Here is a 24,313-nt window from a genome sequence, read left to right on the forward strand (position 1 = left end):
GGGGGAGGGAAGGGGGTGGAGAGGAATGGGTAAAGGGGCATGAAAATCAACTACAATGTATATTGAGAAGTAAATTAAAATAAAAAATAATGATTTTAAATAAAAGCTCCTTAACAGTTTTTAAATAATGCCGATGAGCTAGTTATTGACTTGTATCACAAACTCCTCCTAAATTCTTCCCCCAAAACGTTCTCTCAAGAGTCACCACTCTGCCTCTCATTATTGCTTGCATTTTGTAAAAATTGATGCATATGACATTAGCATAGGGAGAAATCCTCCACCAGCAAAATGGAAGTGGAACATTCTGGTTTCAGCCATAGTTGGCAATTACTCTTAAATCATTTAAGGCCAAAATGCCATTGAATAGTTCAGCCTTCTCTTCTTGTTTCGTCTCTCTCTATAAAGTCTGGAAACCCTTAGAGTTTCTCCTGAATATTCTGACTTAATTCCTCTTATTTTTACTCATTACCTTTTATGTCTTTCCCATCTTCAATAATCCTTTTTATTAAATCTCCCAACCCCATTCATCCTAGTCAGAATGGCTACTATCAAAAAGACAAAAAGTAAATGCTGACGTGGATGCAGAGAAAGGGGAGCTCTTACACACTATTGATGGGAATGTAAGTTAGTACAGCCATTATGGAAAACTGTATGGCGGTACCTCAAAAAACTAAAAATAGAGCTATCATATGACCCAGGAATCTCACTGCTGGGTATTTATCCAAAGGAAAGTTAACATACCAAAAAGATATCTGTAACCCTATGCTTATTGCAGCACTATTGACAATAGCCAAGACATAGAATCAACCTAGATGCCCATTGACAGATGAACGGATAAAGAAAATGTGGTATACATGCACAATGGAATACCATTCAGCCATGAAAAAGAATGAAATCCTGTCACTTGTGGCAACATGGACAAGCCTGGAAGGCATTATGTTTAGTAAAATAAGTCAGGCACAGAAAGATACATACTGTATGTTCTCACTTATATATGGGAGCTAAAAATAAACAAATAAGTTGAACTTAGAAGTGGAGAGTAGAATTGTGGTTACTAAAGGATGAGAAGGCGAGGGTGGAGGGAGATATTGAGGGGTTGGTTAATGGACATAAAATTACAGTTAGATAGGAAAAACAAGTTCTAGTGGTATACAATAGTGTGCGACATCTATAATTAACTGATTCATTGTATGTTCTCAAATGGCTATATTACAGGAGATTAAATGTTCTCTTTAGAAAGAAATGATAAATTTTTATGATGACTAATTTGCTAACTACCCTGATTTGATCACTATCTATTGTATAAATAGATGTGTAAATAAATTGAAATATAACCCTGTTCCCAATAAATATGTACAATCAATATGTTTCAATTAAAAAAATAAATTTAAAAAATTAAAAAGTGTTTCATGCACAGTTGTGTGAACTTGGAATATGACTGAATAAACAAATAGAAATGAAAGAAAGCTTTTTTATTTCACTTTCATGTCTATTGAATTTAGTATTTGGAAATAATCTTTCATTGATCACTTTCTATTACTAATTATGAATAAGCAGAGATTTAAAACAGCTGCCTGAACCTGCTTACCTCATGCCAAGCTGCCACAAATCAGATCCACAGGTTTACAGGAATTATTGATCTCTATAAAATGATCATGAAATCTTCTTCCTGCATCCAGTAAAATATCTATCAACAGGCTGGAAAGTCATCACTTTACTAGTAAACTGAGTACTCAATTAAGAAATCAGTTGAAAATCTTCAGTTTTCTTATTATTGTATTTATAGTATTTCAGAAAACAACTTTATTTTATGTTTTTTCCTTTCCATATTTCGTCTTGCAATCTCATCACCCACAAGGATTCTCTCAGGAGGAAGAATTTTGTGACAACGTCACAAAAGTTGGGACAACTTCAGAAACATCCTGATCATTTCCAGATAGAATTTTAGGTAAATTTTTTTAAATTGTCCAACTGAACTTCAGGAAGTCCCTGTGCTTTCTTTCTCCAGTCATACTGGCCAATACCTGTTTAAGTGCAATATTATTTCTAAAACAATATGCATTTTATATTTTGGTGCTTTATATTGTGTCTTCAAATGAAGCTGAATTCTCTGAAGACTTTCCAGTTATGTGGCTGTTGCCTCTCAATTTCCTGGGTGTTCTGTGTGTTTTGGTCCCTATAACAGACGTTGCATTTATACCACTACACTAAAGGGTTCTTCTCACACTTCTGTATAGATTATGTGCATGGAGGGGATAAATTCACTTCACTGAGGCAAATACCAGGTAACACATTCTATTTAATGTTCTAAAAAACCAGACGTTGCATTTATACCACTACACTAAAGGGTTCTTCTCACACTTCTGTATAGATTATGTTCATGGAGGGGATAAATTCACTTCACTGAGGCAAATACCAGGTAACACATTCTATTTAATGTTCTAAAAAATACTACAGGACATGTTAAATGAAGTTCTGTAGAACAGCTATTGCATATTGCCTATTAGGGTAGAGTTTAAAAGCTAATTACATATTCATCCATGCTCAGTTACTGAACCATAGAAACACCTAAATAAGCAATTTGTAGTTATCCAGTGTGAAATAGTTATCCTATTAACACTTCATTCAAAGCCTAGCTGGGAAATAAAAAAAGCCTTTCTTAAAACTAAAGATAAAATAGAAGCCAGTCCTTTCGTCGATAGCTGATGGAGCCCCATGCAGTTAAGCTAACAAATGCACTATGTTCTCTACTAACGATTCTATTTTCCTTTCACCTGAAAATTAGACATCAAATTACAGAGGTTATTGTTAACAATTTACATACCACCTGTTTTTATTGCTATTAACATTTTCCATTAAACATCTTTTTACATCTCCAATCTTTACATTGAAACATAAATGTTTTCTACCTTTCAGAAGTGTAAAATTAACATACTTAAGAATTCTAATTTTCTACCACCAATTTTTTAGCTTAAGAGAATTTTTAATGCAGTAGTGTCATTTATAAAACAAGGATCCTTGGTAGGTTTTTTGTATGTTTGTTTGTTTTTGTTTGTTTGTTTTAGCACTTTTCTTGAATGTATCATGGTCTGAATGCAAAGCTCATTCCCGAGTCATTACCCCCTGCTACCTAAACTCTGAGTAGACAGAACTGCATCACTTTAATGGTTGTACTGTATCCAACACAAGATTTGGCTTCGAATGCTTAACTGATATTCCTCAAACACTTCCCTTTCTCCTAAGAACAGAAGAGAGTAGCAAAACTGTCTTTGTTGCAATAATTATGACATCAAGAAAAAGACAAATGCAAGCACAATGAGATTAAGAGCAGAATATTTGAATTAGTGTCCCAGCTTTGCCACTTACAATTGCTACCACCAATGCTCCATGATCTTCAGCAACACACTAAGCCTTTCCGAACCTCAGTGAATCATTTTTATTGTATTTTATAAAAGTATTTATAACACATTTAAAAAATTTTTTTTAAGTTTCTATGTTATCGTTTGAGAAGCACAGTACCACCTACTCTACCATCAAGTTTCTTTGAGCAAATTCATTGTCTCCAGTCTAACTGGTAGCCTCCAGGGCAGGAAAATCAGTGTCCATAGTTATATTAAAACTGAGAAAAGATTTTTTGCAGAAGTCCATAGCCCCTCTTGACTGTAGAACCACCCATAGATTCTCAATTCTTTCAATAACAGAAGAGAGCTGGTCCGTGGGAGAGACTATTCAGGAAAAAGGATGTTTCTGCTCATATTCCCTTCACGTTGTTCACTGCTATCTACCTCCTGATACATCTCATCCTGATTATCAAACAGGCAGCAAACTGTGCAAAAGCCAATACAATTAAGCAGAGTAGCAAATATACTCACAGAATAAAATGGATGTGCAAAGAGAATATATCTCCATTCTTTTAGACTGTTCTTATCTTCCTCAAAAGTCCTGAAACCTCAGACAGTAGAGGAAAACGACTGCATTTAATCCACCCAATCTGGAAATACTAGCCCGATGCAGAAATTTAAATGTGCTTTTAGGTAAAATACACAATCTCTCAGATTTCATGCCTCCTTCTCTCCTGGTGGAGGCTTGTGGCTTATGTGACCTCATAGAGAAAGAGTGAAGTAAACCTTGAATCCAAGTGTTGTGCTCTGATTCCTTTGGTTTCCATGGTGATGTTCTTTGTTCTCCAGGTTGCTGTTCAACCTGCTGGAACAAATCTAGCAGTTTATGTAACTCTTGGGCCATGTTTTCTTGCCTTGGTTAGGATCTGAGATTCTAACCCTCCCATGCTTTTCCCATCTGCATTCCAGAACCCAGGCCTTACTTTAATTCCTGTGCAATCTGACTGCCAGAAATTCTGAGCAAACCAACATTTCCCATGCCTGTAACCCATTTTTAACCCATCAGTGTGCTGAGTTACACAGCTCCGTGCTAATAGAATACAGAAGATTTTCTCCATATATAAAAAGGCTTCCAAGTCTATCAGTGTATTATAAATCCCTGTTCTGAAAGGTTTTCAATCTCATTGTAACAACTTATTCCCACTCTAGTGCCCACCTCACCCCCTCGGACAAATGGATGCCATTGATTGGCTAAGGAAAACGTCATAGACGGGAAAGGCAGAAGAGAAAAACATAGTGATGTTTTACTTAAAAATATAAAAATAATTGAGGGGCCTAAAATAAATGCAGCATGTTTCACCTGTCTTTTCCAGTCCACTCACTGCCTCACTCGAGAAAGTGAAAGGGCGAGGAAAAGAGACCACACAGTCCCCAAGTACTACATGAAAGATCAACAGCGATAGCAGGGAGGAGATGGCAAGTAATTGACTCAAACTGGGAAAAAGAAAACATCATTGAAAGCTCCACAATTTTTTGTCAGAAAACTACTCAAATTTCCCCATATTCCTAAAACTGTTTTTTCAAACTGTTTGTGAAAATCACTGACCTCTAAATCAGTAAAAACCGGTTGTAGATCAAAGAGAATTTTGCTAGCTTGATTTTCTGAAAGACTAGATAGTGAACTTGGTAAGAATCACATTAATTGGCCTCAAATGTATTTCCTTGTCTCTTTGGCCACCTTCAGCTGACCCTTGCATTTCTAACACAAGCAAGAAAAAAAATTATAAATATCATTTCTCTTTATCTACTGAGCATTATATGTGCTATACTTTCTCTTCCTGAGTGAATTGTGATGTGGCATTATAGACACTGCTGAATTCTTCCTTATTATCTTTTATCGTCTCAATATTTCCTCTGTTGCTCTCTCTCAGGAGGTCATACAAGTGTGTTTTTAATACCTTTTTTAAGATCCTGTCAATATAAGTTTTAAGTGGAAAAACTATATTATGATGTCTTTTTATTTCCTGAATGTACGTTGTATTTGTCAGGGTTCTCCAGAGACACAGAACCAATAGGATATGTTTAAAAACATATGAGAAGAGATTTATTAGGGGAATTAACTCACACGATTGTGAAGAGAAGTGCTATGATAGGCCGTCTGCAAACTGGATGCCGGTAGCATAGCTCAGTGCAAGTCCGAAGTCTCAGAACCAGGGAAGCTGATGGTGCCATTGGTTTAAGTCCTGGAACCCAAAAGCATAAAAATCTGGAGCTCTGATGCCCACAGGTAGGAGAGTAAAGTGTATCCCAGCTCCAGTGGATGGAGAGATTCACCTCTTTTCTCCCTTTTTGTTCTCTCAGGGCCCCCAGTGGATTGGATAGTTCCTGCCCATATTGAGAAGGAAACTTTCCCACCCAGTCGACTGAGGCTGTCATACTAACCTCTGCAGGAAACACCCTCATGGACACACCTAAAAATATAGCTTTACCAGGTTTCTCAGTATTCCTTAATCAAATCAAGCTGACACCTATAATTAATCATGACATGCATATAAGTTGATTTTTGTTTGTTTGTTTATTTCCCTTATACTGAGCATTAACTCCTGGGAATAAGGTAATAAATACCAGAAATTGTGTCCCAGCCTGTCCTAAGTCCCTTACATACACGATTCTTTTGGAAAACTCACTGCAACATTTTCAGTCAATGGCTGTTACAATGAAGAGTGAATCAATGAGTATGAAGCTTTCTTAACTGGAGTATATTAGTTTGCTACAGCTGCCATAACAAAGTCTCACAGACTAGGTTGCTTATACAACAGAAATTTATTGTGTGAGAGTTCTGGAGGCTAGAAGCCCAAGATCAAGGTGTCACCAGGTTGTACCTTCCGAACACTGTGAGAGAAAATCTGCCCCATGCATTTCTCCCAGAGCCTGGTGGTGTGCTGGCAACTTTTGTCATTATTTGGCTTCCACATCCCTGCCTTCATCTTCACATAGTTTTCTCCAAGTGTGTGTCTCTCTGTGTCCAAATTTTTCCCTTTTTGTGAAAACAACAGTCATATTGGATTAGGGTCCACCCGAATGGCCTCATCATAACTAGTTACACCTGCAACCACCCTATTTCCAAATAAGGTCAATTCTGAGGTTTGGAGGTTGGGGTTTCAACATATAAATTTGGGGGGGACACAATTTAATCCATAACACTGGATATCCCAAGAAGGCACACATTGGGAAGATTTAGACAGTCACCTCAAAGATTGTTTTCAGAAAGAGTTCTTTGCAGCATGTGTGGTGTCGTGACACTTAATCTAATTCACAAAAGTGAAGGTAAGGTTTCATCTTCAATATAATCTCAATTTCTTCCTCAAGTTACACAACCACTCTCTTTTTATCTAAACTGTTTCTAAAGTGCTGTAGTCTGAATGATTGTGTCTTCACAAAATTCATGCAGTGTATTGAAATCCTAACTACTAACATGCTGGTATTAGGGGTCTTTGGGAGATAATTAGGTCATGAGGGTGAATCCTTCATGAATGAGATTAGTGCCCTCCAGAGAGCCCCCTGGCCTTTTCTACCACGTGAGGACACAGCAAGAAGATGGCAGTCTATGAACCTGGAAGTGAGTCCTTACCAGACCCCAAATCTGCCAGCATGTTTACCTTGGACTTCCCAGCCTCCAGAACTGTGAGAAAAAAAATTCTGTTATTTATAAGCCACCCAGTTGATGGTATTTTGTTATCAGCAGCCTGAACAGGATAAGACATAGGTCAAATGTCTTATTGAGAGAAGTTCATTTCATTGCTTGTAGAGTTGAACTATCCTCAAAGGTCTTCTTGTAATCAAAGTAACCTGTTACCCTGGCCAGAAAGAAGGTGATTTTAGGAGAACGAGGCTGAGCTAGCTGATGTGAGACTCAGGAAAGCAGTTCCCAGCACAAGGCCTGGGACAGAGTGGACACTCCATGTTTGCTGAATGATCAAGTTGACTGCATGATGAGATGTGACCAGGCTAAGTGCACATAAAATGCATTTCATGAAGAAATGAGAGGGCCTGCCTTACAGAGAGCAGCATGTATACGCAGAAAGAGCTCTGCTTGTGGCCTTTTGATTTCATCCTACTGTGATGTAATTCTTGGGGTGCTATTCTAATGTATTTTGAAATTCTTTAGATCCTGCTTAGTTCTATCTTCACATTTAAGGAATGAAGAAACCTGAGGACCAGAGAGGTTTAAGATGGCTGATTCATTTTGTAACAGTGTTAAGGTCAATACTGAAATCTAATCTTACCAAAACCCAGTCAATTGTTCCATTCCAGCAAGTGTCTAGACTTTCTTCACATTTAAGGAATGAAGAAACCTGAGGACCAGAGAGGTTTAAGATGGCTGATTCATTTAGTAACAGTGTTAAGGTCAATACTGAAATCTAATCTTACCAAAACCCAGTCAATTGTTCCATTCCAGCAAGTGTCTAGACTTTTTTCTCACTCCTCCAGTTAGGGAGAGTCACACAGTTATGGATAGCACTTTGGACGGTGTCCTTGAATTTCACTGTTCACTATGTCTCCACTTATTATAAAGGATAACAAAAATTAAGATTTCTGAAGGTCCTAACCTCATCCATAAGAGTGTTTGTTTTTCCCACAAGTATACATAGACTTTTCTTTTTTTAGAAACACCTAGACCACCCACAATAAGTCCAATTACAAAGCATCTAACTAAACTGGTCAAGTGTATGCTCTCCTATGATGCAATTAGGGCCTCCACTCATTGTTAAACTTGATTTTAGAATCTTTAAGGGTAGGAACCATATATTATTTATCATTGTTATCAAAGCCTGACACATGCTAAGCCCCTAACAAAAATTAATTGAAATGAGAATGAATTAATAAAAGATAGATGAATGAATGTATAAATGAATGATGTAGCTGTTCTTGGTTTTAATACCAACATGCTAATTGAACTATATTTATTGAACTTTTTATTCAATACCCACATTACTTTGGAAAGAATATATACCACCATATCTAGAGAAAGAAGGTGACTTTTAAAGGAAAGCCCATGTCTATAAGTAGCCAGCTGTCTTCATATCTTGCATGTATCCTGAGAAATTTGCCCAGATTTGCCTTCATTTGTACAGGGTTTGCCTTATATGCATATGGACTTGGGGCAGACAGTTGTGAGCAGGGTTTTGCATTCTAGTTCATTTCTTCTGTATCTGAAGTCCTCAAGGATAGTGACATGGCCTTCTCTTCTTTATGCTGTCTCCACGGCAACAAGAACTCTTGTGTCTGTTTGAGACACAATATTGGATCTCATATCCAATGTTTTCTCCTGTGAACAAAACGTTGACCAATTAACATGAATCCAGAGCTACATATTTCGTCTGGAAGGTTTTAGCAATATTTTATTTGATTTCTTGATTTCTGAGCTCTATTAATAATTCTGCAATTATGCAGAGGCTTTGGCTCTGTTCCATTTAAAAAGGACAAATTCCATGTCTTTATTACTAAAGGTTGCAGTAGATGTAGCAGGCAATTGTCTGCATGTTCTAAGTTAAGGAATATTGTCCTGTCCCCCTAATAACCTGATTGCTGGAAAATCCCTTCATGTGAGTTTAAATACTCCAGCTAAAAGCTCTCTGGGGAGAATCCAAGTGCATACTAAAAACAGTGAGACACTATACAGGTAAGATTCCAACTGGATGGAGGGGAGGAAGACACTGCTCTACCAGGAAGAATTGGGTGGGTCACCACAATAGGTTTAGGTGTCCAATGGCTGCCATAAGGAGACAGGATGCCTGGAGAGAGCAGCAGCACCCACAGATGGGAAAGGTGTGCAGAAAAGACCAGTAAGTGATGTGAGGGAAAAGGTAATTAAAACATGTGCCTATTTCGTGCTTGGCCTCAAACATTGCTTTGAAACTACCACAGCTTTCTCATGTGATAGTGAATGACAAAAGGGACAGTCATTTGAACCTCTAAAACAGCTTTCCGCAGGGTTTTAGAAATTCCCATGCATTGTAAATGCAGACAGCAATTGTTTCATAAAATGTATCAGAACACTGACCAGATTTACTTCGTTTTCATATTCCCCTCCGGAAAGAAACAGAGCAAATACAGTTATCCGTCTCACACAAATCTGTAAAACCGTAATAACAGAAATGAGAAATGAGCTTGTTATTGCCCCCATTAGGCCTGCTGCCTTATTTCTATCTGACCTAACCTGATTTCCCCCCAGTCTTCAAGGCAAAATGAGTCCTATCTGCCACCACCATATATAATGGATACCAAGCATTTCCAAATGTCAGGCTTCAGTGAGGGCAGAGGCAATGTGGCCTATGAATATGTACAAATAGATGTATAAATGAATGCGGTGGCTGTTCTTGATTCGAATGCCAACATACTAATTGAACTATATTTATTGAAATTTTATTCAATACCCACACTACTTCAGAGGGAACACTAAGTTAAAATTGATTTTTCCCCTTGTCTTCCGTGGCTACCTCACCTTGAACCTTTAAGTAGCAACCAAGGTTAGGCTGTTTCATTTATCCTGACCTGGGTCTGTACCAAGGATATGCTTTTTTTTTGCAGTACTTTCATGTGGTGGTTGGTTGTTCTTTAACTTTTGGGAGTCAGGAGGTATGACTGAGGACCTCTTTGATCTCAATCACTGTTTCCTGATCATTACTCCCCGACTCTATAAAGCAACTATTTTTTTTTTCCTTTTTGTCTTTTTTCGTGTCCGGCAACGGATCGCAACCCTCAGTGTCGCACCCGCACCGGACCGGGACTGGCAACGGGATTGCAACCCTCGGTGCTGCGTCCACACCTCGCTCAGCCAGTGAGCGGGAACCGGTCTGTATGTGGGATCCGAACCCTCGGCGGGAGCGCTGCCGCACTCCCAAGTGGCGCTCTGTAGCAGTACGCCACCGGGCCGGCCCCTAAAGCAACTATTTTTGAAGGACATATCATCTGGAAATACCATCCCTTATTACTTTCATCTGCAGACCTCTCAGTTAATACTTCTCATTCATGGCAGACTCCAGCACCTGCTTATGGAGTTCATGTCTACTCCAAGTTCTCCCATCATCCTGGAAGGATTCAGCACTCAGGTGGACACTCATTTTACTCCCTGACCTCTCAGTTCTTCAGTGGCCTCCTATCCAATGACATACCCTCCCATGGCCCTGCCCTGGCCATTTTCAATATCCACAACCCTTTAATTCCAAAATATCTTGCTGTCAGATGGTAAAACTTTTAATGTCAGCTTTAGTTTTTTTTTTTTTTTTTCCTTTTTTACCTCAGCATTCTACTTTCTCCCAATGTGGAAGTCACACACTGGGTATTGTTGGTAAAACTTTTAATGTCAGCTTTTTTTTTTTTTTTTTTTTTTTTCCTTTATGACCTCAGCATTCTACTTTCTCCCAATGTGGAAGTCACACACTGGGTATTGTTTGAAAAAAAAACAAATGAATGAACATACCTGTAAAATGAAGAGAAAAATGTCAATAGCTCAATTACAATAACATCTCTTCCTCTATTAAATGGAAACCTCTAGGTTCTGTGGTGAGCCTCATCCTGCGTGGCTGTGCTGCACAACTTAATCCAGATAAAAGCTCAGCTTCCTGCCTCCCAATGTCATTACAAAATTCCTAGACACCCCAAAATGGGTAAGGTGGGGGATAGAGGGCACAGGGTAAACCAGGAAGTGGTCCTATCATCCACTAACACTATAGTAGAATTTTTATTTGAAACATGACAGTAATCCTTCAAATGTGGCACTTCAAAGCTAAGGAGAACAAAAACTACATATGGCATGAGGTGCCTCTCTTTCATTTTCCCTTACTTTTTTTCTTTCCATACAATTAGAGACACACAAATCCTTTCTTTTGACTAAGTGGTTAAGGGGTATTTTCAACAAATATAGATCTAACCGAACTGGTGGCTGTAGTAGCAACAGACTCTTGCAAGTGTCCAAAAGACCCCCTTACTAGATTACATTTTAATGAGTAACTTCAGGCTCTCTCTTAGTTCTGCTCTATGAGGTCCATAAACTTGGTTGGCTGGACATATGGTCATTTGCACAATATTTTAATCTGAATCTTTTTCCTTTATTTCAGAAAAAAAATCATATCCAGCTATCTAAATCTCTTGAAGTTGTTGAAGAATTAAAAATCATAGCCATTTTTAGAGTGGAGCCTTTCCTGACCTTTCTTCCTCTGTTATTCTACAAAACGTTCTTCATAAATCTGTGACAGCCCTTAAACAGCATTGCAGTGACACTATAATGGTGTCACTTTTCTCTGGAGAAACTGTAAGTTAGTTTCTTAAGAAGAGTAACATGTCTTATGTCTAGAATGTGATGACTCAATGCGCAGTAATGCTCAATAACTTTTTATATACATCTGTATAAATGACTGACTAGGGCTATACCAATATGAGCTATAGTTAATTAATTCAGTGAATATTTATGAAGCATCCACTATATGCCACTCATTATTCTAGGTGCTGGCAAGATATCAGTGACCAAAGCAGGTAAAAATCCCTGCCCCATGGAGCTTATAATTTTTGTGTCTTAGAAGAGAAGGAAACTATCTCAGCCATGGAGGAGTGTCAATTAGATGTCCCTTCAGAGGGAGCCTATTGCAAGTAAGTGAGCTAGTATTTCCCTGGGCTGCTCCCAGCCAATGACTGAATCCAGAGTGAGTACCAGAGACGAGTCATGTCAGTCCACAGGGGACTCCCTTAATGATTAATCTTTGCTCTGGGGCTCTTCATAGGACACTGGCCAAGACTTTCTCAAAGATACATTGTAATCTGAGGCTTTTTCTACCCACCTTTTAACCTTCTTCAGATGTCCCACCTGTAGTATGGTTTGAGGGCTCTCTAAACCTACTCTACTCCATCCCTCTTTATTTTAGACATGTTTCCCCCAATAAGTCTCTTGCCCATCTAAGTTTACCTTGGAGTCAGCTTGCTGGGGGAACTGGACTGATATAGAATGGTGGCAAAGATTTTGTCTCTTCTATCCTTTAAATAAGAAATGAGCTTTACACTTACATTACTGCCCATCATATGCTTACTACTACTTAGCCCCCAATCTAGGGTGAGAGGAAAAGTATTTCCACTACAATGCATATAACAATCATGCAGACATACATCAGAAAGCGAAACCATTGGCATTCCAGACAATGGAGGGCTAATGCTGGCTAAAGCCAATTCTGTGCATCTCTTCCAAACTCTGTATTCAAGGACATCATGTTGGTAGCTGGAAATCAGCCTCGGTGCTGGAAGAATTTATACAACATAATTTGCAAATGCTGTAAATTAGGGTTGTTTTTGTTTGGGATGGGGGGGGGTGTTCACCAGACAGCTAGTGTGTCACTATATCATTGCTTCCAGACCTCATTTGGGCATATGTGATCAGCCATCTAAGAATAATAATGCATACATTTTCAAGGTGAAACAAAGAAAAAATAAAAAGACCAAGCAAAACTGCAGAATCTTCTTGAAAATAAACCCAAGCTGATTCTAGGTAACAATAGTTTAGTAGTTTCTCCAGCGGTTCCCACTTTAAATATTCATGTGCCTTGTGTTCCAATGTCTCTTTTCTAGGGTTGTGCTCTCTGAGGAAGTTCACCATTATTTTGGTCTTTTAACTTCATGAATATGAAAGCTCCATTGTGTCAACCAGCCTTACAAGAAATTCTCAAGGAATGGGCCGGCCCGGTGGCGCACTGGATAAGTGCGCCTCTTGGGAAGCGTGGCGGCGCTCCTGCCCGAGGGTTCGGATCCCACATACAGACCAGTTCCCGCTCACTGGCTGAGCGAGGCGCGGGAGCAACACCGAGGCTTGCGATCCCGTTGCCGGTCCCCGGTCCGGTACGGGGGCAACACTGAGGGTTGCGATCCATTGCCGGACACGGAAAAAGACAAAAAAGACAAAAAAAAAAAAAGAAAGAAATTCTCAAGGAAGTACTGGGTTTGATACCACAAAACAACCATCACTATCATGAATACACAAGAAAGAACAATACCTACCAGCAAAACAAAAATGCTAACAAAAGAGAGAAAAAATAGTTTATCACCCCAAGAAACCAACAAATACAGAAGACAAACAGAAAATTTGAAAGAAAGGAACAAAAGATACTTAAGACATCTAAACAAAAATCAGGATAAAGCTAGGAGTAAATCAAAACCTTTCAATAATAACTCTGAATGTAAAGGGACTAAATTCCCCATTCAAAAGACACAGGCTGACTGACTGGATTAAAAAGATGGACCCAACAATATGCTCTCTTCAAGAGACTCACTTGACATGTAAATACACACATAGACAAAGAGCGAAAGGATGGAAAAAAGATATATCATGCAAGTAGAAATGAAAAATGAGCTGGAGTAGCTATTCCTATATCAGATAAAGTAGACTTTAAAGCAAAAACCATTAAAAGAGATAAAGACAGCCACTATATAATGATAAAAGGATCTATCCATCAAGAAGACATAATAATCATAAATATATACACACCTAATGTCAGAGCAGCCAGATTTACAAAGAAAACACTATTAGACTCAAAGAAAGAAATAGACACTAGCACCATAATAGTTGGGGACCTGACCACCCCACTCTCATCATTGGACAGATCATCTAGGTAAAAAATCAACAGAGAAACACAAGATCTAAACAATACTTTAGGCCAGTTGGATTTGGCAGATATCTACAGAACATTCCACCCAACAACCTCAGAATATTCATTCTTCTCATCAGCACATGGAACATTCTCCAGGATAGACCACATGTTAGGCCACAAAGCAAGTCTTAACAAATTCAAGAAAATTGGAATTATTCCATGTATTTTTTCTGATCACAATGGATTAAAATTAGAAATCAATAATAAATGAAACTCTGAAAACTATACAAACTAATGGAAATTAAACAACATTCTACATAATGACATGTGGGTCCAAGAGGAAATCAAAAAATTTCTTGAAACTAATGAAAATAATGACACATCATACCAAAACCTTTGGGATACCACAAAAACAGTTTTAAGAGGGAAATTTATTGCATTAAATGCTTAGTTCTGAAGAAAGGAAAGATGGCATATAAGTAACCTAACACTTCACCTTAAAGATCTAATAAAACAAGAACAATCCAAACCTAAAGTTAGTAGATGGAAAGACATAATTATGATCAGAGCAGAACCAAATGAAATAGAAACACGAAAAACAATACAAAAGATCAATGAAACAAAAAGTTGATTCTCTAAAAAGATTAATAAAATTGACAAACCTTTAGCAAGACTAAGAAAAGAAAAGACCCAAATAACAAAAATTAGAAATAAAATAGGTGAAATTACAACTGACACCTCAGAAATACAGGAAGTCATTAGAGACTACTATATACAACTATATGCTGACAAATTAGAAAATCTGGATGAAATGGATAAATTTCTGGATGCATACAAGCTATCAAACTGAGGCAAGAAGATATAGAAGACCTGAACAGACCAAAAACAATAAAAGAGATTGAAGCTGTTATCAGAATGCTCCCAATGAAGAAAAGCCCAGGACCAGATGGGTTCACTGCAGAATTCTATAAAATCATCAAAGAGGAACTGATACCAATTCTCTACAAACTGTTCCAAAAGATTGAAACAGAGGCCATTCTCCCAAATTCATTCTATGAGGCAAATATCACCCTGATTCCAAAACCAGACAAAGATGCATCAAAAATAGAAAACTACAGGCCAATATCCTTGATGAATATAGATGCAGAAGTCCTCAATAAAATGCTAGCTAACAGAATACAGCAACACATACAGAAAATTATACACCATGATCAAGTGACATTCATCCCAGGGATGCAAGGTTGGTTCAATGTATGCAAATCAATAAATGTGATACACTATGTTAATAAAAGCAAAGACAAAAACCACATGATCATCTCTATTGACTCTGAAAAAGCATTTGACAAAATTCAACATCCTTTCATGATAAAGACTCTCTACAAGTTAAGCATATACAGAAAGTATTTCAACATGATTAAAGCCATATACAATAAGCCCACTGCCAATATCATCCTGAATGGGGAAAAGCTCGAAGCTTTTCCCTTAAAAACAGGAACTAGACAAGGATGCCCACTTTTACCACTCCTATTCAACATAGTGTTGGAAGTACTAGCCAGAGCAATCAGAGAAGAGAAGGAAATAAAGAGCATCCAGATTGGAAAGGATGAAGTCAGGCTGTCCCTTTTTGCAGATGATATGATTGTATATATTGAACAGCCTAAAGCTTCTATAAGAAAACTCCTAGAGCTGATAAACAATTTCAGTGAAGTTGCAGGGTACAAAATCAACACACAAAAATCAGTAGCATTTGTATACTCCACCAGCGAACATGCCGAAAAAGAAATCAAGAAAGCTAGCCCATTTACAATAGTTGCCAAAAAAATAAAATATTTAGGAATAAAGCTGACCAAGGATATGAAAAATCTCTACAAAGAGAGCTACAAACCACTGTTGAGAGAAATTAAAATGGACACAAGAAGAAGGGAAGATATCCCATGCTATTGGATTGGAAGAATTAACATTGTGAAAATGTCCAGATTGCCCAAAGTGATCTAGAGATTCAATGCAATCCCCATCAAAATTCCAATGACATTTTTCTCCGAGATGGAAAAAGCCATCCAGACATTGATATGGAACAGCAAAAGACCATGCATAGCCAAAGCAATTCTGAGCAAAAAAAATAATAATAATAAAGCTGGTTGTATAACACTACCTGAATTTAAACTATATTACAAATCTATAATAACCAAAACAGCATGGTACTGGCATTAAAAACAGACACATGGATCAATGGAACAGAATAGAGAACCCAGAAATTAATCCTTATGCTTACAGCCATCTGATCTTTGACAAAGGAACCAAGTCCACATACTGGGGAGGAGACTGCCTTTTCAACAAATGGTGCTGGGAAACTGGATAATCAAATGTAGAAGAATGAAACTAGACCCATATTTCTTTCACCATGTACCAAAATCAACTCAAAATGTATTAAAGAATTAAATATACACCCTGAAACAATAAAACTCCTTAAAGAAAACATAGGGGAAACACTCCAGGAAATAGGAGTGGGTACAGAACTCATGAATGGGACCCAAAAAGCACAGGCAACTAACGGTAAAATAAAAAAATGGGAGTATATCAAACTAAAAAGGTTCTGCACAGCAAAAGAAACAATCAACAGAGTAAAAAAAAACAACCAACAGAGTAGGAGAAAATATTTGCAAAATATACATCTGACAAAGGATTAATATCCAGAATATACAAGCAACTCAAATAACTTTACAACAAAAAAGCAAATAGCCCAATTAAAAAATGGGCAAAGGAGCTGAAAAGACATTTCTCAAAGGAAGATATATAAATAGCCAACAGACACATGAAAAAGTGCTCAATATCACTCAACATCTGGCCGTCCCACTCCAGTTAGGATGGCTGACATCCACAAGATTGACAACAAGGGCTGGTTAGTTTCTGGAGAAAAAGGAACTCTCATCCACTGTTGGTGGGGCTGCAAAATGGTTCAGCCTTTATGGAAAATGATATGGAGATTCCACAAACAATTACAGGTAGATCTACCATACGACCCAGCGATCCCACTCCTGGGAATATACCCAGAGGAATGGAAATCATCATGCTGAAGGGATACCTGTACTCCCATGCTTATTGCAGCTCTATATACAATAGTCAAGAGCTGAAACCAGCCCAAATATCCATCATCTGATGAGTAGATAAATTAACTCTGGTATATCTACACAATGGAATACTACTCTTCTATAAAAAAAGAATGAAATACTACCATTCACAACAATATGGATGGATTTAGAGAGAATTATATATTAAATGAAACAAGTCAGGCACAGAAAGAAAAATATCACATGTTCTCGCTTATTTGTGGGAGCTAAAAATTAATAAATAAACACACAAACAAATAAAGGGTGGGGGGAAGAAAACAGAATAACCACAAAAATTCTTTGAACTATTTAAGCCAAGTGCACAGAAACGATGGGGGCGGGGGGAGGAGAGGGTAAAGGGGCATGAAAATCAAGTACGATGTATTTTGAGAAGTAAAATGAAGTTACATTAAATTTTAGAAAACAAAGAAAGTTCCATTGTGTAATTCTTACGATATATCATCCAAAGAAAATGTTTTTGATTTATTGTTTGCAATTAAACACATTCCATTGTCTCCCAATTTGCACAGTGAAATACAAAATTTTGAAATACATGAACATTACTGTTGCTAAATACTCAAAATATATCATTCCTGTCATCTGTGTGATTAATAAATATTAATTAACCGACATTCATCATTCGTCAAAATTTATTTCCTATGATTGCTCATGTCTTGTATTTTGATTTTTCATGTTATCCCTGTGTTGTACTTGATAGCCTCCTTTTATACAGCTTTTATCTACCATGACATGTATCCTGGTGAACCACTGTGGAAATGTTTGGCTTGTTTTTCTTCCTTTTGATTTTGTCATTCTTGTTTTTGTCTTTTATTTTAAAAATAAAACATCTCGTTATGTATCTTTACAAAACAATATAAGCATAATAATGGTTCTCTTATTTTCTATGGTCCTAATAAAATAATTAGAGGATTGATAATAATGAACAGTAATCTTTTTATCCCATGATTACTATGAATGCATTTATATGAATGCGTTTTGGGCAAGATATCAGTCAACTTCCTTGGAAGAACAAAAAAAACTCATTCCTTTTCTTTCAGTGGCTTGAAGAAAATAGTAACAATATTGAGAACACATTTGTTTCACATGTTCTTTAACAAAGCCTAATATTTTTGAGTTTGCTCATTCAGAAGAAGCCAAACAAAACATTAAATAAAGGAAGAGCCAGAGTGGTGCTCATGTAGCTCCAGTCCCTTACTCCCACACCCAAGGAAGTGGGTGTCATTTTCATTCACTGTCATTGTCATCCTTCCCACTGAGCATGGAAAAAGCCTGTAATCCTACACTTCACAACCGGAATTTGCTATGAGTTAAAAAATTTTTTTACTACAGTCCTTATTTTTAAATGTACTGAATAATGTCTTTAATATTCTGATATGCTTGAAATTCCTCTTGAATTAAGTAATACACTAAGGGCCAAAATACTTTTAGATTTCTCCAAATTCCTAGAGACACGAATGTTTCCTGTGTTTTATAGATGTCCTATGACTTTCTCCTTCCTTGCTGGCTACGCTCTTGCTCTATTTCTAATACTGAAGTACATACACAGAGTTTAATTAAAACTCATTTAAAATTTTAGAGACATTCTATGCGTTCCAACTGTTTTCAAAAACCTAAAAAAGAAAAAAATCCTGAAACATTAATATCAAAAGACAAAAAGTGATGTTACTCTATTATCTGGTGTCCTCAACTCAAGTGCTATAAAAACATCTGGTTATCTGATTAATAAGGGATTTTGACAAATAATAGCTTTGGCATCACATATGAGGACAACTTTCTGTTATTTGACTGTGAAGTTTACAGTCATTAGAGAACAAGTTCACAAATGAATTCCACCAACAGTTGATATTCTGACATATCCTGTAACAGTACATCCAATAATCAGAGTATTTACTCAGCTTCCTTCTGCCATCTGAAGGCCTACTTCATTATCTTAAAATAGAAACTGCAAATATTTGCTCCTAAGCTCCCATGGTAGGCAGAAGGATGAGCCCACAAAGATGTCCACGTCCTTATCCTCAGAACCTGTGATTATATTGCCTTACATGGCAATAGGACTTTGCAGATGTGACTAAGGATTTGAAATGGGAAGATTATCCTGGTTTATCTGGGTAGATCCAATGTAATCACTAGAGTTTTCATAAGTGAAAGGGAGGCAGCAGAGTTACAGAGAGATTAGAAAATATTATGCTGCTGGCTTTGAAGATGGAAGTAGGGCCACGAGCCAAGGAATGCAGGTAGCCTCAAGAAACTGGAAAAGGAATAAATTTTCCCCAAGAGTTTTCAGAAGGAACATGGCCAACATCTTATTTTTAGCCATGCAAAGACCATTTCAGACTTCTGAACTTCAGAACTGTCAGATAACAAATTAGGTTTTTTTTTAAAGTGGTGTTTAAGTGTTGTAATACTTAGTTCATGGCAATTTGTTACAGCCACAATAGAAACTAATAAATTATGTTACACATCCCAGAGAACGGAAAAAAGGAAGGCATTAACTGTATGTAATCCTTTGCCTGAAGCATAATAATGAATCCCTTAAAAATATCCTGGTTCATATACAATGAAAAAATTTAAAAATATCCCAGATTTTTTTCTACTTCCCCTCAAGATGCTTTTATGGTATTAACAGATGTGTTTTCTTTATTGATTTTACACAAAAATACATTTCTTTATGACTTCAAGAAAATGTTTCTGTGAAAGTTGGAAACTAACACTTTCACAACAAAGAAAGTTTATTCCAGCAGTAAGCAGGAGATAATAAAAAAGCAAAGAGTTTAATTTCCAAAGTCAGAATATATTCTTAATAATGACTTCATCATTTTTTTTTAAAAAAAGCATTAGTTCTAGTTGCATTTTTATACCATGTGGCATTCTGTAGCTAGGTGAGGGTGCCTCACATAAATTTCTACACACAACATAATTATCATTAACAAGTATTCTCAAACAAGACTGTTCTTGTAACTGATTTAAATTAGCAAATTAGATGTGCTTTTGTGGTACTTACATGTAAGCACATTAAAATGCACCATATGCTAAGGGCTAAAATGTTAGAGATTTCTTTATACAAGTCTAACATGCTGGTTCATTCTAGCTTAGCATTAAAAGGAAATGTGTTTCAGAACTGTTACAGCCCCCAGATTGCCTCAAGGGTGATATGAGGGGTGTCGTGCAAAAGTTTCGTACCCAAGTATGCTCCCAGACTGGCATAGCATAGCCCTGAAGATACACAACAGAAAGGTATTTACTTATTTTAAGACTGTATACTGCCAAGAGATCTACATAAAATAAAAATAATTATATAGTAGTACATTTACTCATTCCTAAAAGTTTTATTGAGTGGCAAAAATATAGTAAAAAATGTGCAGTTACTAGAATTCACAAGTTAGGGATAAACTTTAGGTTTAACTTCTAAGGCATAGCATAGCTTCAGATAACATATTCTCTCTGGCCTCCAGTTTCTTCAACTGTGAACTAAGGGTAAAATCCAACTTACATAGAAAGTAGTGTAGTCCAATGGTTTGAGCACAAATACACATATACCGTCTGAGTTGAAATCCTACCTCAGTCACTGTCTATGACCATAGGAAAGTATTTCAGTAAACTTGGGGAATGACTCTGCCTCTGTTTTCTAATCTATAATACAGCATCTACCTGGTAGAGTTGTTGGTAAGATTGCATTTAAAATACATCAGCATACTGTACATGCTCAGTATGTGTTACCTACTATAATATGGTTGTGGTGAGAGTGTAGATGAGAGCATGCATAAAAAATATGGAACACTAAGTGTCATTCAAATATCATTTATTTGAATATTATATAGATATATATGTTCCAGATATAAATAACATATAGCACATTGTATAATATATTTCCTCAACTTGAGATCACGCCTTCTTTCATACTATTACATTTCAAATATTGGAAAGCATCTTACAATTGAGTTTTATGCTTATATGATGCTTATTTCCCCAAAAGCTAATAAACATTTATAACGTGTAAATGAGGAAATAAAACACACATACATATGTAATCTATGTGTATGCATGTATTGGTCAGGAAATTTCCTCATTCACCCTTGTTTTCCAAGGGCCAGCACAATGTGGGCTCTGGTATTTGCTCAATAAATGTCTATCAGCACTTTGAATAAGTAACTTATCAACATCTCCAGATTTGACCAGGGGTTCGCTTTTCCTACTACTTTCTCCCCCACGGTTCAGTCCTGCTAAAGACACTTTTTGGTTGGTGGTTTGCCCCTAGACAGAGTAGCCAAGATAGACCAGACTCCCTTTGTCTTTGAAATAAATACAAGTCTCATCACATTCGATATAGTGTCTGTTCTAAAACCCAGGTAGTTGCTGGTCTGTCAACTTTGGGGCTCCCTACAATTCGTCATCTTTCAGTTTCCATTCAGCAGACCAGCACCTGCCTCAACACCCCAGCATCGCTGTCCGGTTCACGCCTTCCCCTCTCCTCCCAGCAGACCACAGGCATCAGGAGGCGGGCCGTGAGAACACGCAAGGGGCGTGGCCTTGTGGTTTAAAAACATCCAATCGATTTGAAGGAGAAGATTAATATGTCTAAAGCCAAACATTGTACTGAGTCCACGCTGTATTTGAAATGGTACACCCCAGTCATTTTCTCTAAAAATTAAGTAATTATTGCTTGTTCGTGGCTTGGTCTGCTATTCTAAATGGTGTGACCCTCGTTAGCAGGAACTGCCTTTTACCAATGTGTGTACCTTCAGAGCCTGCCCCACGGGATGTGATTCTGTTGACTGGAATGATTAAACTAGGCTAAGTCACAGATTATTCATGCATCTTCTGATTTATTAGTTCACCGTTTATTGAGAATTATGAGCTAGCCGCTGGAGGAAAAACAGATGAGTAAGATTTCTTTCCTGCCACAAAGAGGCTCACAATTAGTGTGAGACACAGATAAACTAAGAACTAAATACATTAAGGAAACACTCTAACACAGTTATGAATGAAGTGTTATGAAGGTACGTAAGACTCAATGGTGCACTAACTCTTGGGAGTGTGGGGGAGAGAAAATGCAGCTGGATTGAAAAGGATGACTACGTACTCAAAGGCAGAGAATTTTAGCTGAGGGAAAAGGAATAATAAGTGCAATGGCATGTGAGCACAAATACTAATATTAAAGCATTAATATTTAACACTTATGTTATTCTATTTGTAAGGCTCTGTTCTAAGCTACATACACACATGCACATGCGCACACATACACACACACACACACTTATTTAATACTCATAAAACTCCATGAGAGAGGTGCCATTATTCTTCCCAGTTTACATAAATGAAGACTGAGGCACAGAGTACTTAAGTAATTTAGCACAGTCCAGGTGAAAAATGAGGTGAGCATCTTTGGGAATTACTAGAAGAGAGCTGAATTCAAGAGACACACAAACTCACTGCAAATGTGTGTGTGTGCACATGCATGTGGGTGCTATTGTAGCAGAAAATAACTTTGTAACAGTAATTTCTTGGTTTCTTTTTCATTGCATTTACTGCAGCCACACACAACAGATTCTGTATTACAGATCCATTCTAAACAAAATATTCCGAGTAGCCAGGAAACAAGTATCCCCTACCTGCAAGACCTGTGTCTCGCATACACAGGTACGTATCTGATGCAACAAATGCACTCTGAATATACCATGGCTTTCTTGTTTGTTCCTGCTCAGAATATTTCTCAACTCTTGGCCTTTCCAACATAATAGCTTGGCTTCAGTGCTCTAGTATCAGTTCTGGAAAACAAAAATATCCAGCTGAAATAATATGTGAGAAGGATGTGAATATCAAAGTCTGACTCAAGCCTTAATGGTACTGTTTTATCGTGTTTCTCGGCCATTTTCATGAAAAACAAGCAAAAACTGGTTGGAGATGAATGTTTATATATCAGATCAGAGAAAGATCAACCATCATTATTTTTCAGCCCAGAAAGTCCTGGAAGAGCTTATCTTTATCTTCTCCTTGGTGTGACAGGCTTTGTCATTTTGCTAACTGGGATGTCAAGCCATGAGCTCCACCTCTGACAGAAATACATCTGGTTGGCTATGGTTTAGGTCACTTTGATGCAAGGTACAGCCCTAGTATTTATTCAGGTGTATTGACCCACAAGTCGAGAAGGTATGAAAAGACTGAAAGAAAAGAAGACTTGAATTATAGAGAACTATTTCTCACATGTTTTCTCCACTTCGTAACTAGTATATTCCTAGAAACCTCTTTATCCATATTTATACCATAATTAACTTTACCAATTCACTGTTGGTTTGGCATATTTTTCATATTGTCTCCCTGCTTTTCCTTAAGTAATCTCTTATTTGACTATTTTTCAAAATTGAAAATATATCCTGGATCAATCTTCCATTTTATAAAAATGAGGGATGTTAAACATTCAGTACTTGTTGAACAGAACTACAACCGCTGATTAATTAACTAGGAGGATTACTTATAAAAGCCCACATGAGTTGGAGGCTTTCATAAACAGGGGTTGTAAGATTTTTTGTGGGTCACTGGCTAATCGGGATCGTCAGCCTCTGGGATGTTTGAAACAAGAGTTGCGATTGGGTCTGCAGAGAAGGTGAGTTCATTTGTTAGGGAACATGCCTCAAAGTCATCGGGGGAAATACATGCTAGCTCTGGCCCTGTAATGCTTTCATTGATTTTGCAAACCATTTATCTAGCAGCTGTGAACATTAACTACACTACATTGGAGCCAAGAGGAAAGGCAAGCTAGCTCAGCAAGCTCTGAGAGGTGCCGACACACACAGTGAAAGCAATACATGAGATTCTAGTTGAAAAAAAAAAGCTTCCTCTGCAATATAAAATTTGATTCTCCGTGTTGGCACATCTTTCATTAAATTAAAACTCCAGGCTTGAAACAAAAATTGCCAATGTGATGTTAGGATACTTCAGGCCCTACTCTACATAGAAAGAAGACTGCAAACTGACTGTAAACTCAGAACTATTCATCCAATTAGGTGGGAAACAAATATACAAGCCTTTACTGGGAAAAGAAATAAAGGCTGATATAGAATGTTTCTTCTTGCAACTAGGTCAGTTTACTTGAACCTGAGTATCCATGAACATAAATGGAACCTTTGGAATTGTAAGACCTCCTCTATGCTACATGGAATATGTTTAATAAGACCCAACACCCAATTACCTGAATAAAAACTGAATGAGGCCAAAT

General features: G+C 37.3%; 1 long non-coding RNA gene across 1 annotated transcript in view; it reads right to left on the bottom strand.

The window, feature by feature from the left end:
• Positions 1 to 4,079, bottom strand: part of LOC103593330 — a 55,156-nt gene extending 51,077 nt beyond the window's left edge. The window contains exons 1-2 of the long non-coding RNA XR_550741.1: positions 3,873 to 4,079; positions 1,589 to 1,669 (exon numbers count right to left, since the gene is read on the bottom strand). This is a non-coding gene — a long non-coding RNA (uncharacterized LOC103593330). The remainder of the gene's footprint in view (positions 1 to 1,588; positions 1,670 to 3,872) is intronic.
• Between the last annotated feature and the right edge of the window lie 20,234 nt (positions 4,080 to 24,313).

The sequence above is a fragment of the Galeopterus variegatus genome, unplaced genomic scaffold (genome assembly GCF_000696425.1).
Source record: "Galeopterus variegatus unplaced genomic scaffold, G_variegatus-3.0.2 Scaffold61, whole genome shotgun sequence".
NCBI lineage: Eukaryota > Metazoa > Chordata > Mammalia > Dermoptera > Cynocephalidae > Galeopterus > Galeopterus variegatus.